We start from the raw sequence: 16,065 nt of genomic DNA, 5'->3' as shown, positions 1-16,065 counted from the left end.
TTTAGTGTCGGTTGGTTCCAACCGGAACTAAAGGGATCTTCACATGTTAGTTTAAAAAGAAAGCATCCTATCGAAAATTACATATGTTGGATTGGATAGGTGGGGTTGTTTTAAGCTGTGCGTGAGACAACTAATCCTGGATTCAAGTTTTGTGGACGGCAGGGGGTTGGTAGTGGTCGCTAGATTTTTTATTTTTTTTTGGCCTTGCGGGCCTTTTAGTGTTTAGATGAGCCGTAGTAGGAGAAAATTGAACCAATGGCTCGACCTAGTGGATAAAGTGCTGCTGGTTCAGATAAGGGATAGAAAAGATGAATTCATTTTGCCTATGAACAAATTAAAGGTGTCTTTTCAGTTAACTCAATGTACAAAGATCTGATGGAAAATAATTCCCTCCCTGACTCTTGTATCTCCCGGCAGCTGAAGCTTCCTCTAAAAATTAGAGTATTCTTATGGTACTTAAAAATAGTAATTCTAACTAAGAATAACCTGGTGAAAAGAGAATGGAAGGGATGCGCCAAATGTTGTTTCATTAGTAAGGAACAGGCAATCCACCTTTTTTTTTTGAGTGTCATATATATGGCTAATGGAACGTGCTGTTCTTTCGCCATTCAACCACCATCCGGTATGGCAAATCTGTTTGGGTCTTGGGGATGTTTTCCTTCAAATATTAGAAAGACAATTCTAATTGAAGCTTCAGCTCTTCGCTGGTCTATTTGGCTTAGTAGGAATGATGTCATCTTCAAAAACTCTACCACTAACTCACTTCTGCGGGTTATCTTTAGGGCGACTTACTGGATTAGATGTTGGTCACTGCTATCTAAAGAGGAAGAGATGATCTCCCTAAAGAAAAATTGCCAACGGTTGGAGAATGCTGTGATGGAGATATTCAACAAGTTTGGCTGGAAATTCAGAAATACATTGAGAACTAGTGCTTGTCTCTTAGTTTTTGTGTCTCTGAATTTATAATCGCTTATTAAGTCGTTCTGGCAGGCTTAGAATTGTATGATTTATAATCATTGTCTGCAAGCTATCATTCTGTGCCAGTCAATGTAAGAAATAGCGGGCTATGAAGTTTAATGATAGCTTTCTCTAAAAGCTATAGAAAGCTATAACGAAAGCTAAATCATTTAGCAGAATGATAAAATTATCAATAATTACATATAAAATTAGAAGCATCATTGGTCTAACACTTTAAAATAGATTCAACATGTCTCTTGACCGCCCAACTGTGCACATGCTACTTTGTATGGTCCACCCTAGTTATATTGATTATTTTGACTACATCTTCGAGGGAATGACACTATGAAAATATACTCACAACTTGACCTTTAGCGTTGCTAAATATCGCAAAAACTTTTTTCGCTAACATTAATTTATTACTGCTAAATCCTGTAAAAACCTCTTTAGCGGATATAGTGGACAACTATTGTAAATCGTAGTGGTAGATCTCCTAAAAAGCTAGTAGCGGACTATAGCGGGCTATTTTGTACATTGGTGCCAGCTGAGGCCGGATATTTTCCAGAATCTAAGAAAAAGGGAAACTCTCCGTTCATTACATTATATTATAGTTACACTAACCATCAACCAGGCCACACCATAATAAGCGTTTCAATTGCATGAAGTAAAGAAACCATACATTGGATGGTTTTATCTTTAACACGATTTGTTGTTAGAGCCATCGAAAAAAAATAATCTCACATGGTTAGTGACGCAAATTATGCTTCATAACGTCTTTCATGTTTCCGTAATTATAGTTTTAGGCTTTCAGCCTAGAGCTGTGTGGGATAATATTGGAGATATCACCGTTAGAAAACCAAGCATTTGTCTGCGTCTGTTAGTACTGGGCTGGCTTTAAGCGGGTATTAACATGCACATTTAGCACTGGCTCGAAAGAACAGCGTCCCAGTGAGGCATCTAGTACCAGTTGTAACCACAAGCCAGCTTTAAAGTACGCCACTGATGACAGGGGGCAATGGCTTTGTGGCAACTTAGTACCGGTTGGTGGCTATAGCCGATATTAAATGGCGCGAGAACATTTAGTATCACCTTGGCTCCGGTACTAAGTGGACAGATCAAGTACCAGCTACTGGCTAGAGCAACTAGCCGGTACTAACCATTTGACCGAGTTCGGGCTTCTTCTTCTCCATGGCATTTTAGAGAGGATGTGTTGCCTATTTATCTCAAGTTTTGCGAGAATTTTTACTAGTGCAGAAACGGTTTTTAGGGGCGGGCGAAAACGTATTTTTCGGGGAGGGCAGCAAAATTGCCCCTACTTTTCGCAGCTAAAAATGACAGTTTGCAGGGGCGGGCATGAGAGCCGTCCCTGAAAATGCATTTGCAGGGGCTGGTGGGGGGTCACCCGCCCCTAAAAATCGTTTTGTAGAGTCGGATCCAACCGCCCCCTGAAAAAGCATTTACATGGGCGGGTGGACCCGCCCCTACAAGAGACAGATGTGCATAGGAAAGATAAGAAATTCACTCACAATTAAATAAGGTCCATGAATTTTTAGTATATGTCGGTGTTCCAGTCCAAGGAATCATATACGATGAATCTTCCAAGATTTGCCTTTAGCTCGAATGCAATCCAGTGACCTCTGCAAAACAAAAAGAAAAAAGTTAATGTACGATTTGTAGGCATGGATATCGGAGTAATGGATAATCAAACAATTTGTATTACACTTACTGGACGTGATATGGCGCATATATGGAATCCATGTCTTGCCACTGTTCCATCATAATCACTATGTAGGCTGCAACCCTCTTCATAGTTAGTTCGTGAAATCTTCTGCATTCCTCATCTTTGGCCTCCATTGTTTCAAATTGCTTTAGATGATCATCGTCGTCCTTCATCCATTTTGGCCCAGCGTGCAAAGACTCGCAAATCTCTACGGGATCAAGGTATCGGACCTTGAGATTACAAATAATAGCATCCATTGTTTGCATCTTGTAGAATTAATGTATGGCATTAAATATTTATGCATATACAATACTTTAGAAAGTAATACAAAGTCGATGAGGCACTTACATGCACCATAGTCGAACCATTTCGATGCCAAGTTGTGTGAGGCGGAACATGTGCTGGATGTCTTCAAAATCAAGCGTGATATCATTGATTTGTGGCCCCTTAACTCCGAATACATTCGGATGGTGCGGAGCATACAGGGTTTTCAGCCCAAATCTACATGCCCTCTTGTACCAATTATGTATCCTCTGCATGTAAGTTGGACAATCAGATAGTAACCAGTTCGGTAACAAGTCTTTTCCGTACGCAAACTCCAGAGGAGCATCTTCTAAGTCTGGAAGGTCATCAACCGCAAGGGTCTGGTTGTGCAACATGTCCGTGTGGGGCGTAGAAAAGCCCGACTTTCTACTGCCACTAGAAGTTGGTGGTTTTTACTTTGACTTAGCCTTCTTAGCTTTTTCATCAGACTTCTTGTTTGCGGTGTGCCATCTATTCACAATTTTGGACCCTTCCTTTTCCTTTTGGTAAGACCGCAAAACTCGAGGTAGCACTGATCTGCTTAGAGGAGCCGAGGTCGTTGCCTGAGTTGACGGCTCTCGTGTCACTGGAGCCGCTGGTGATGGCGGAGCCTGAGGTGACGGCTCTCGTTGCTCTGGAGCCGCAGGTGCCGGCTCTCGTTGCTCTGGAGCCGCAGGTGATGGCGGAATCGTAGGTGACGGCTCTCGTTGCTCTGGAGCCGTAGGTGACGGCTCTCCTTCCTCTGGAGCCGCAGGTGATGGCAGAGCCGCAGGTGATGGCAGAGCCGCAGGTGATTCCTCTCGTTCTTGTTGTGCTCCTGGAGAGATATGTTCCATATCAGACATAGTTATCTGACTAACCAGTAAGATATCTCGTTTATGTCACAGAATTGTGCTGCCGACACATTCTCCAAGACAATTCTTCCCATCTGCAGTGGGGATGTCTATCTCATTATCCTCATAGCTTGATTTCAAGAGTTCCTCCACTTCTACGCATGCATATAGGGCCGGGGTGGGGTTTCCCTCAAATAAATTCCCAGCCGGATGCACTTCGGCCCTAGCAACTTCCTTTGTTTTTTCAGCTCTGCCGACCAGATAGAGCAACAAACATGGAGTAATACTCGTTATGGCATCCACCGGGTATGGTTGTGTTCGAGGCGGCACTACTCCGAGCACATGCCGAACTCGCTCGGCCAATTACTTGAGGGGCCACTGCCACCATCTGTTGCTGTCCAACCTCTTGCGACGGGTTGAACATAATTCACCCTGGCTATTGCTGCTGTTCTACAAGTGCTGCTCTCTGCTGCTGCCAAGATTTCTTCTTTGTAGCGGTCATGGCTCCTGTACCTAGCCTTGTCCTTCTCGAACCCATTCTTGATGCTCAACTTAGAGGACAAGCCTCTAACACGGCCTCTATGCTCTTTGGACCCAATGGTTGTACTGAGCACATCCTGTTCCCTTTGGGGTTTGAACTTTCCTTGTTTCTGAAGCTCCGCAAGTGCTAACGTCTTTTGTGCCACCGTGTCATTCTCGGGTTGATCAAACTTTGGTTTCCCTTCAACTAGCTTTGGCTTCCTTGCTTGAATCCATTGCCAGCCACGTTCGTCCAAGCCGTCATATGGGTTAGGCTGCTCGGCAGCTATTGCCGCCTCTCTTTCATGGCGCCACTGGTCGAGCTTTCCTTGGTACCCATCTAGCCCAAGGTGCATTTTATGTATATTGCTCTTTGCTAGGTCACTTTGCTTCTAGCTTAGGGCTAGAGCTTCTTCAGTGGTCTTCTGTCGAACAAACTCTTCCCATTGTGCTGGTGTGATGTCCTCGAAATCTGCAAAGGGCGTAAGACCCTTCTTGACCGACCGAACATTCAGTTTGCTCTTCCATCTGCGAAAAATTTCACCGAGCATCTTCCTAGCATAATGTTTCACTTTATCTCTAGTTCCTCGGGGGAAAACAAAGGTTCTGCTCAACAATTGCCACATTTTTTTCTTTTTTCCCCTCGGGAACTAGTGTCCATTTCTCGATCATTGGATCCACAACCACTTTTGTTCTAATTATAGCCCCGATGGCATTACGAAACATCGCTACAATCTGGGGGGTGTGGCAGAACCACCTGAATTATCCCGGCTCAAGTGCGCAGGGCATCACCATAAAGGCAACACTAGCTCAAACGCACTTCAAACGGAACAATTCTTGGTCTGTCGGGTAATGTCCCGATACAACCACCGGTTCTCGGATCGAACAAGCATACCCCGCACGAAGGCGAATCCAGAGATGTTACAACCACAAATTTTACAACACAGGCATAATAATGATTACAAACTAGTTCAAACCATTATTACAAAACCAACTTTGGTAAAACAGTTATACAAAACATAAGGGTAAAACTTCAGAGTTTAAACAGCGGAAGATAAAACCAAGACGGCTACAACACGTCGCAAAAGTATACCAAGCTAGCCCAAGCATGGTATTACTCGTCAGGGTCATTGCCGGCCGAAGACGTATCCCATTCGACGGACCAGCCAGGAGGCAAAGAGCAGGGATAGGTCAAACTAGCGATCTGCTCTTCGAAACTCAAACCTGAAAAAGTTTTCAACAGCAAGGCTGAGTATTCTAATACTCAGCAAGACTTAACCGTCAACGGGTATACTAAACCCACTTTAGCTAGACTATGCAGGGTTTGTGAGGCTCTGGTTTTCTTTTGCTGAAAAGCAATAAAGAGTAGGTCCTTACTTTCAAATTTTAGCTTTCCAGATTCTAGTTGATTAACCATTCTAGGTGAGCAACTACTATTCAACCATGGTAGATCTTTAAGCAAACATCAAAATTGAATATCATAATGTTGCTCTTATTACTCTGTGTGGCAACGAGATCAAGCAGTCTCATTTCATCGTGAGAGGCAGACGATTCTGAATCGAAATTCAACCTTGCAAGGATAAACCTAGCACACACGCTTGAAGCACCGTCGAGTCACTTCCAAGCAACCTTTGGCTTTTCTTTCCGATTCATGGATCAGTGCCACTCTCCCCGACTATATGGCTCTCCCTCGTCCCACAGGGCACTTCTCTCGTCCCATAGGGCACTCTATACCTCGTCCCTCATAGTCATAAAGTACCACTATGTGTTTCCATATCCTTTATCATGTTATTCATCTTATCCCTAAAAGAGAGTGGGAGGTATGTCCACTTGCCGGGCCGAGAAGTTACTAGGCTTGCCGCGTACCATATTTACGGCATGTGGCTAGTACTTTCAAAAACTTAACCAGCACTACCACACACCGCGACCTTAGCAAGTTCATCAACACAGACGGGGTCTCACCAAAGGTCATGATATCGAACACGACCCCGTCCGTAGTCCTTATATTGATAACAGAAAGTAAACAAGCAATTCCTATAAAGCTCGCGAGTGACAGGCAATCACTCGACTTTTACCAGTCCTATAAGCTTAGCAAGTAGTCGAACTCAGGTCTAGTGTTCAGTACATAGTTTCCTAGGATCATGCATCTAGGGTTTCAATTCAAATCCTAAGAACTGTAAATGCATAAGCAAGTAATAACAGTAAATGATAATAATTTGAAATATAGGTTATGTCCGGGGCTTGCCTTCTCGGTAGTTGCTAACTATTTCAGCCCTAGGCTCTTCCGAATTTTGGTCCGGGGCTTCAGTTAGTATGGCGGTGTTCGCTTGAGCTTCGAGATCATCTCTGTTAGACTCCGGGATCAGCTCGTACGTCCCCTCAGATAACACCGAAGTATCTATATGTGATGCATGAACAGTATTATAAACACACATGGGCAATCGTTTATAGAGTAGTTAAATAACAATTCTAACTACACAAGGCATCATGATCAACAGCACAAGAAAGCTATACTAACTTCATAACAAGTTGGATTGGTTTCCTAAAGCAAGTAATTCAGGGTTTGCTAATAAATTAGTCACTCAGTTCACATTCAGTAATAAATTTAGACAAAATTACCCTAAACAGAACATGAACAGAGTAATCTCTCCTATAAAATTCATGCCAAAACATGTAGCCAATTATTCACAACAAATCACTCATTCAGACAACACCTAAAACAAGCTTGAATTATACAGGTCAAACTAAAACAAAGAAGAAGCTAAAACTTTAATAGGAGGTCGAGACAGAAATGAACCAGCTACTGTGAATTTTTCATGGTTTTATCTACACATAAATAATTATGAGAAAATAAACAAAACAGACATCAGATTAGCAAGATTCATTTTTAGCTCCTGTTCTATTCATGAACTGATGCTCAAACTTCAAGTACAAGCTAAGATACTCCAGAAGAACACTCAAAAATATATTCATGATTTATAATCAGCATAAACTATTTATCATAATTAAAGTCTACTAAACAAGGATTAAATCAAATAAATAGTTACACATGAGAATTGACCACGAAATTTTTATAGAAATACTAGTGTTACAAGAACAAACTACCATAAAAGTTTCACTGCAAGACATGGCTTCAATCATCAGTTAAGAAAAAGATAAAACATCTAGTATTTATTTACCTAGTGACACAAAACCATTTATACAGCAAAAACTTGTAACAAACACCTACCATATTATGGTTCTACTGCAAAGAGCTTTACACAAGGATTCCAGAACATCAATATTTGCTATTTTACGAATTTCCTACGAATTTATACTGAATTTCAAAGTTCACAGAAAAACATAGCAAAGAAGTCCCTATAGCACTATTCCACTGAGTCACTGACAACGCAGATAGCCCCCTGGGGTTTTTCAAATTCAAACACGGGGTCCTTGGCTATGGTCAGAGAGGGGGGCGGTGGTTTGACCGGCCGAAACCAGTGAGAGGGGTCACCGGCGGCGGGGGAGAGAGGGCGTGGGAGCACGAGGTCGAGACGCACCCGAGGGTTCCCTTGGTTGGGGTCGAGGCGGCCTGAGCGGGGCTCCCTACGGCGGACAGGAGGCGGCGGCGGCGTGTGCCTGTGCCGATGGTGGTCCGGCAGCAAGTGGGCAGCGGCGTGGGGCTGGGAAGCTTCACAGGGGTGCAAGGAAAGTGACTGCGCCGCCAATTTGAGAGGAGAGAGACCGGAGGTGGTGGTTCGACGGGGAGGCAGGCGCGGCGGCACTAGGAGCTTGCTCCGGCGAGCTGCTGGCGCTGGAGCGGAGAGAAATGGAAGGAGGAGAAAGAAAGAGCGGTTGTGGGGCTTCGGTGTCGCCTCGAACGCGAGCCAGAAGAGGGGAGGAGAGCGCGAGAGGCGCTACAGGGGTGGCCCTGCCCGACGGGCGGCGTGTCGCGCGTCCAAGCCGAACGGGCGGCGTGTCGCGGAGGGGAGGGGGCGCGTGGGCGCTAGGGGGCCAAGGTGGAGCTGATGGCGACGGCTGGCACCGGGGAGGGGCGGCAGGGACAGCCGGCAGCTGGAGGAAGGGTGGTGGGCGGCGCTCGGCCGTGGCCGCCGCTGGCAGCGCGCGCATCGCGCGAGCTTACTTCAGGATGGCGTGGCCGTGCGAGAAGAGGCCAGAGCGAGGGGAAGTGGGACCAAGGCGGGGCAGCGCGGGCCGGGTGGCAAGGCCAGGAGGTGGCGCGAGGCAGGTGGCGCGCGGGAACGCCGGCGGCAAGCGGTGAGCGGCGCTGTCGGTCGGCGGTGAGAAGCAGAGCAGAGAGGCAAGCTGGGGAAGAAGACAGGGACCTAAATGAAATTTCCAAAATTTCAGGGACCTATTTGTAAAACATTGATAACTATTAATCTAGGGCTCAAATGAAAAAGTGCCCAACATGAAAGTTGTTCAATTTTTCAAGATCTACAACTTTGATGTTCTGCAAAAATTTATTTGATCAAAAATTCAAGAGCAAAATTTCAAAACATGGAAAGGATTTTGAATTTCAAGAATTTTGTCTTTTTCAAGGTAATTTCACTTTAAATTTAGACTTAAAAGCAAAATTTGCTGCCATGTAGTAAATGCACTGAATTTTGCAAAAACACCCTCCACAAAAGCTATAATTGCACAGCCAATTCAAATATAACTGCAGAAAGGACCTTGCATAAAATCATAATTACACATATAACCTTTATATTTACAAAAAGATCCTTTTTCAAGCAATTCAAGCACATGATGCATATAAAAATACACAACTACTGTGCAGACACCTAGGGTGTTACAGGGGGTCTATGTGCTCTCCTGCTGCGCTGATAGCATTAACCATGAACTGCCCTTCAGGGTACTGGTTCCTTCCTCGCTGACCTCGTCTCCTTTTGTTTTGGTTGTCAGAGGTTGTAGGGTCCAGACCAGAGCTTTCATTGCCTTCCTCTATTGGGCTAGGGGACGGGGGCGGCGCTTACTCCTTCTAGTTCGAGCCTCCTGACGTTCTTCCGGTTCATAATCCAGATCTATCGCCTCCTTTGAATGTCTTTCTCTTTGCGGAACAGGGTGTGGATCAGCCGGGTCGAGCCATTCATTTCCTTGCCAAGCGCCAAGTCCCTCGACATGGCCTTGCTTGTCCCCAGATTGTTCATCGGAGTGCTTGTTCCCAGATTGGTCATTGTTCCACTCCATCTGGGATGCAATTAGCTCGATTTCATCGTCTTGAGATGCGGGAACATCCCTTCGTGGGGAAGATGACAATGGACGATCCATTACGACTTCTACATTAAAAAGCCATTGAAACTAATTTGAATTCATAATTAACCACATTAAAAATTATAATTACTTTGAATAATATATGATGAAAGTACAAACTTTATTAATACAAGTCTGGAATTGATATTAGAATACAATATCACATGGTCACTACAATATGAAGACTTTGAATTAACACATTGTATCAACAATATAACATGGGGAAATTGATAATCGGGAAATCATCCACTTTGAATTAACAAAATTATAAAGATTCAAATTGCTAATTTGAATAGAATATGACATGGGAAATATGGAGACACATGCTATTATTCAATTTATTCTAAACCCTAAATTATTAAAATTATTCTAAAACATTAACCCTAAAATAATAAAAATTACTCTAATTATTATAAATCCTAAATTCTTTTGAATAATTACTTACAACTAAATAATTAAGATATAATTTTAAAAAAATCAAAATAAATTTCGAACCCTAACCCTAACAAGGGGCTTACAGCCGGCCCCCACATGTTATTGGCCGGCGGATGGAGCTCACGGGAAGGAGCGGCTCACAGGGAGGCGAGCGGCGCCGGTGGCGGCGGGGAGGAAGCGTACGGGCGCAGGCGGCGACGGGGAGGGACGACTGCACGGGGAGGAGGCGGTCAGGCGAAGGCGGCCGGATCTGGGGCGCGGCAGGGACGAGGCGGACGAGGTGGAGGAGACGGGCGTCGTGGACGAGGTCGGGTGAGGAGCCTGGCGGCAGGGAGGGCGGCCTGGCGTGGCGAAGGAGGATGGCGCGGTGGCGGAGGGCGAACGCGGTGAGGAGGGACCGCCGGAGAGGACGCGCGGGGGAGGACTGGCGTGGAGGAAGGCGGCGGGGAGGCTGCGCTCGGTGGAGGGAGGGCGGGGAGGCCGCGGTCGGTGGAGGCGGGGCGGGGGAGGAGCAGGAACGGTGCCGGCGATGGGGAAGGAGGACTGGCGGCGGCGGTGGAAAATTTTGGCAGCCTAACGGCGTCTTCTCTCGCGCGCCCGGAATCTGAAAATTTTTCCAAGTCCTTTGATATTTATAGAAGAATGATTTGTAGGGGTGGGTGGGGGCTTCACCCGCCCTACAAATCGATTTGTAGGGGCGGGCGAAGCCCCCACCCACCCTACAAATCGATTTTCAAATTTGTTCCAATATTCTTTTAATCCAGAAAATATAGTTAACAATATCAAAAAAGTTTAAATTTTTACCATACCCATATTATTATGTGCGAAACACAGGAAAAATACCAAATTCACATTTTAGTGTATATAATAAGAAAATATGTTTAAACCCTAACCTCTAGTATGTGACCCTACTATCTCATACTACTTAAGAGGTACTTTGTGCTTTGCACACTTTCAAACTCTCAAAATCATGAATTGTATATTTGCAATTTTTCACCAAATCTACAGGTTATTATATGCTAATGGTGAAATTTTCACATTTTTTAGTCATGGTTTGCTATTTTTTGGATTAAATTATGTTTCAGGAAAAATTGAAAAATAATTTGTAGGGACGGGTGGGTGCTTCACCCGCCCCTAGAACATTGGCTACACCCACCCCTAAAAATGGATTTATAGGGGCGGGTGACGGCCCCACCCGCCCCTACAAACTTTTTTTCATATATAATCCGAAAATAGTATTATATCAGCAAATATAGTAAACAACATCAAAAAAAAGTTGAAATTTTTACCATACCCGTATTTTTATGTGTGAATCATTGGAAAAATAGCAAAATTACATTCTAGTGTATATAATAACAAAATGTGTTCATATCCTAACCTCTACTATGTGACCCTACTATCTCATACTACTTAAGAGCTACTTTGTGTTTTGCACACTTTATCACTCGCAAAATCATGAATTGTATATTTTCAATTTTTCACCAGATCTATAGGTTATTATATGCTAATGGTGAAAAATTCACATTTTTTAGTCATGGTTTGCTATTGTTTTGGATTAAATTATGTTTCAGGAAAAATTGGAAAATAATTTGTAGGGTCGGGTGATGACCCCACCCGCCCCTACAATTTTTTTCTATATTTAATTGTGAAATTTGTTTAAATCAACAATTATAGTAAACAATATCAGAAAAATCTGAAATTTTTACACGCGTATTTGTATGTGTGAAACATAGGGAAAATAGCAAATTTACATTTTAGTGAATATGATAAGAAAATGTATTGGAAATTGGGTTATTTTTTGAAAAAATTAGGAGTAATCCGTGAGAAAATACAAACAGTACCAAACGACACCAGAAGACAGGGAATTGTATCGCATGTTTATATAAATTTGAGAATACATAAATGCATGAGATATTTAAGCGGTAACAATTCTCGATTTACCATCTTTGCGTGCCCACGGCTTGTCATCTTTTCGTGTGCCTGCTTCTATAATCTCCGTCTTCTGTGGTAGGTCTGTGAAGAGGTTCATTTGATCATACTGATTATATTCTTCCACATCATCGATAGCCTCGACTCCTATGATATCTTGTTTTACAAGGACGACAACATGTTTTGTCTTCTTTGCAGGATCAGCTACATAGAGTACATGTGCGACCTGTGAAGCAAGTACCCATATGTCGTCTTTGTAACCAATATTGTTGAGGTCGACAATTGTGAGCCCATAGTCATCCACCTCAACACCTTTGGGGTGCTTCACCCAACGACACTGAAAGACCGGGATTTGTATATTCCAACCATAGTGCACTTCCCATATATCATCTATGACACCAAAATATGTTCTATTTTGACATGATCTCTCATCCAAGGACTCAATACGAAAACCACTATTCTGGGACACGGTCTTCTTGTCCTTGGTGGCAATATAGAATAGATATCCGTTTATGTCATACCCTTGCCAAGATGTGACCAAGCTAGATGGGCCAGCTGCTAATCTTTTGATCGTTTGCTCCTCGACAGTCTCCCATCTGGTAGATCTAGGTCCTTCAACCATGTAGTAAGTCGACGTTTGTGCTCTCTCATGACCCATTCATCCGAGCGGTCATTACATTGTGCCCGAAGTATGCTCAAGTGTTCTTCGACTAAAGGTGTCATTACTGTGAAATGCAATTATGTGCTTGTTGCACACCTTTGAAATCTTTGTCGATGAAGATTTTCCTACCGTCTATGCCCACACCTTCCAACCTCCCCAAAAAACATGGAATTGGCAAACCAAGGGACACAGTATCCTTTAGGTAACCTAGGCAAGACTCGATGACTTCCTTAGTATTGTATCCCTCTATCATAGACACCTCAGAATGAGCATGATTCAATACGTATCGGTTGAGGATAGACATGAAACGCTCATACGTAAAGTGGACCAAGTGCTTGTATCTGATCGACAATGTGAATCATTAGGTGTTCGATTATATCAAAATAACCCAGAGGGAAACACATCTCTAGTTGTGCCATAGTCTCCGCAATGAATTCTTTAAGATCCTGCAACTCATCTTTGTCAATCACCTTTTGTGAAATCCTATTAAAGAAGTAATACAATCGAGTGATTACCATCTTTACATATACTGGCTTGATCGCTCTGATTGCAATCGGGAGGAACACCGTCAGCAGCACGTGACCATCATGACAGTTGTAGCCGCATTGTGACAAATGTTTCATCGAGACTAGTTTTCTTATGTTGGACGTGAAACGATTCGGAACTCGGATCCCTCTTAAGCTCTCGCACATTGCCTTCTTCTCATTACGTGTCAAGTTGTAGCTAGCTGGGGGGAGTTCATATCTGACATTCCATTTCACCACAGGGTGAAGATCTTATCTAATCTTCATGGCTACCAAATCCCGACGCGACTTCAAGGTATCCTTTGTTTTGGCTGATGTCTCCAGGAGGAGCCCTATTGTGTTCCCAAACACATTCTTCTTCAGGTGCATATCATCGATTGCATGGCGAACCTCGAGATCCGCCCAATACGGCAAGTACTTGTAGAATATGGATTGTTTCTTGAATGGTACGCCATCGATAGGTGCCTTATCTCTCTTTCTCATCTTCCCATCCTCCTTCTTCTTCCCATAAATGACCTAGATGGTTCGAACCATTTTGAAAACATAGTGCACGTCTTGTTGCACTGGTGCAGAATGGAATTCAGGCATGCCGTCAAAATGATTATAGAACTTCTTACTTCGGTACCTATGACCTTCCACCAAGAAGTGTCTGTACCCAAGGTAAACTACCTTTCGAGAACCATCAAGGAAAGACGATACAGTGCCATCCACGCACACCGTGCATCCTGTCCTACCTTTGGTCTGACCTAATAGGACAAACAATGCCTGGTAATCATGGATGCTGACAAATATAATAGCTCTAAGATTAAAGGGCTGCCGTGCAAAACCATCAAAGATATCGATACCCTCCTTCCATAAAGTTTCCATTTCTTGCATCAGAGGCTCATGGAAAACATCTATATCGATGCCAGGATGCTTGGGGCCCTGTATAAGCACGGATAGCAAAAGATACTTTCTCTTCTGGCACAACCATGTAGGCAGATTGTACATCGTCAGTATCACTGGCCATGTGCTGTGGGTGCTACTTTGTTCACCGAACAGATTCATTCCATCCGTATTGTAACAGAACCGCCCAAATTAAACCGGCTTAAGTGCGCTAACTATCATCTTAATGGTTAATCAAGTTCCCACGCACTTAAAATGGTATAATTTGGTCGTCTGTCGGGGTAAGGATCGAAAAACACTGGAAGTCTCGCACGAAGATGAGCATAGATGATTACAAGCAGATAAAAGTTCTCAAATTTAATTTACAATGCGGAGTTTTGCAAACAAATTTACATAAAATATCGAAGTTCAAAACGCAGCGGAAATTAAATAGAAGTTTAGTTTAGAAAAACAACGATAACTACGATGATGTGAGGACGTCACATCGAGCCCACCGATGTGAATCCTGGTTAGCTCCAACCAGTAGCAGCTACCTGAAAACAGGATAACAACAAACCCTGAGTATACTAATACTCAGCAAGGCTTACCCGACTAGTGGTATATACTTAGCCGACTCCTAGACATGCAAAGCTTTTTGGCTCTAGAGTTATTTTGCTCAAAAGCTACTAATAGTGTATCCTTACTTTCAATATTTTAGCTCAAATTTATCATACAAATACCAACTAGGTTTGTCTGAATATCTAGAGCACGCATGGTTGATCACATTATCTTTTTAGAGTACCACAATCATATATCATAATCTCAACTTTCCAATCTCATTTCAATATTTTACTACGATGTGACGCAGTGACCAAGGTTCTCTTAACCGAGAGAGGCGGAGAATCGATCCCATTTAACCTTGCAAGGTGGACCTAACTCACACGACACATGCAAACCATGCTGGGCCACACGCGTCAACTATTCCCATCATTACCCCGATGTCTGAATCATGCCTGCCAAAACCCGGGTGAAGGGTCCCTCACAGCTAACTCCCAGAGAACTAGGAGGCGACATACATTCCAACACCCGCCATCATCCCACTCCTAGAGTAGCAGGTCGCGATTCAAAGTATCGCTGCAAATCAGGTAATTAGCTTACCGGTTTCGACTACCTCCTACTTCCGGCATGTGGTTAGTACTGTTCAAACTCGGTCAATAGGGCCAACAACGGTACGGTCCTCAATCGACACAGGCGGAGGCTTACTTTCCATCCATTCCATATCCAAAACCAAAAGCATCTCTGCCCGGTCTCCATTTCTCTTTCCTAATTGATTCATTCTCAAGCCACGTTGCCATAAGTAACAGAAACCTATAGCTCGCGAGTGACAGCAATCACTCGACTTCTACCGGATCCTAGTTAAGCATGGCAATACTAACGACACCTGTATACTAGTATAGACTCATAGGTACCTAGGGAGAAACATGCATACTTGAGTTCCATACAACTCCTAAAAACATAAATGCACAAATACTTAAATAAACATTGAATACTCAAATTAGGGGTTACGCTCCGGGGCTTGCCTGGGATAACACTGAGTCAGTGTTGGTTAGATGATACTCGCTTGGCGAGCAGCTTCCTTTGGTCATGCACATCGGGATCCATCCGTCCTTCTTCTAGATGCGTCCACCATCTTTTGGCTAGCTCCATATCATGCTCGAGTTCCATGTGTATTCACCTAGCGTTCCTAGATGAGACGCACAATGCAAGAGCATGAACATAGCGAAGCAACACAGAGATCATTGACGACATGCATACATGTTCACTTATTAACTTAAATGGTTGAAGAACACTAGTTTCAGGTTACTAATTGTTATACAAGGCTACAAGATCTCAGGTAGATTACTCTAACACCACTGAAGTCATAGCTAACACCAACAAGCACACAAACCACATCAAGATTGAGACAGTTGATTTCTAAGCACATACAGTTAAGACAGCAGCACAACAGTTACTTGTTTAAACCATAGCTGTTATTTTAAGCATCAAATTAAGGTGATCCTAGACTTT

At 43.5% G+C, this 16,065-nt stretch overlaps 1 long non-coding RNA gene across 1 annotated transcript; it reads right to left on the bottom strand.

The window, feature by feature from the left end:
• Window positions 1-2,458: 2,458 nt before the first annotated feature.
• LOC120669543 lies at window positions 2,459-3,181 on the bottom strand. Its single transcript, XR_005672688.1, has 2 exons — window positions 2,684-3,181; window positions 2,459-2,594 (listed from the first exon to the last, which is right to left on the bottom strand). It is a non-coding gene; the product is annotated as an uncharacterized LOC120669543 (long non-coding RNA).
• Window positions 3,182-16,065: the final 12,884 nt, after the last annotated feature.

This window comes from Panicum virgatum, chromosome 4N (genome assembly GCF_016808335.1).
Source record: "Panicum virgatum strain AP13 chromosome 4N, P.virgatum_v5, whole genome shotgun sequence".
In the NCBI taxonomy this organism is placed as follows: Eukaryota; Viridiplantae; Streptophyta; class Magnoliopsida; order Poales; family Poaceae; genus Panicum; species Panicum virgatum.
The sequence above is the reverse complement of the archived record's forward strand: the minus strand, read 5'-3'. Positions and strand labels throughout refer to the sequence as shown.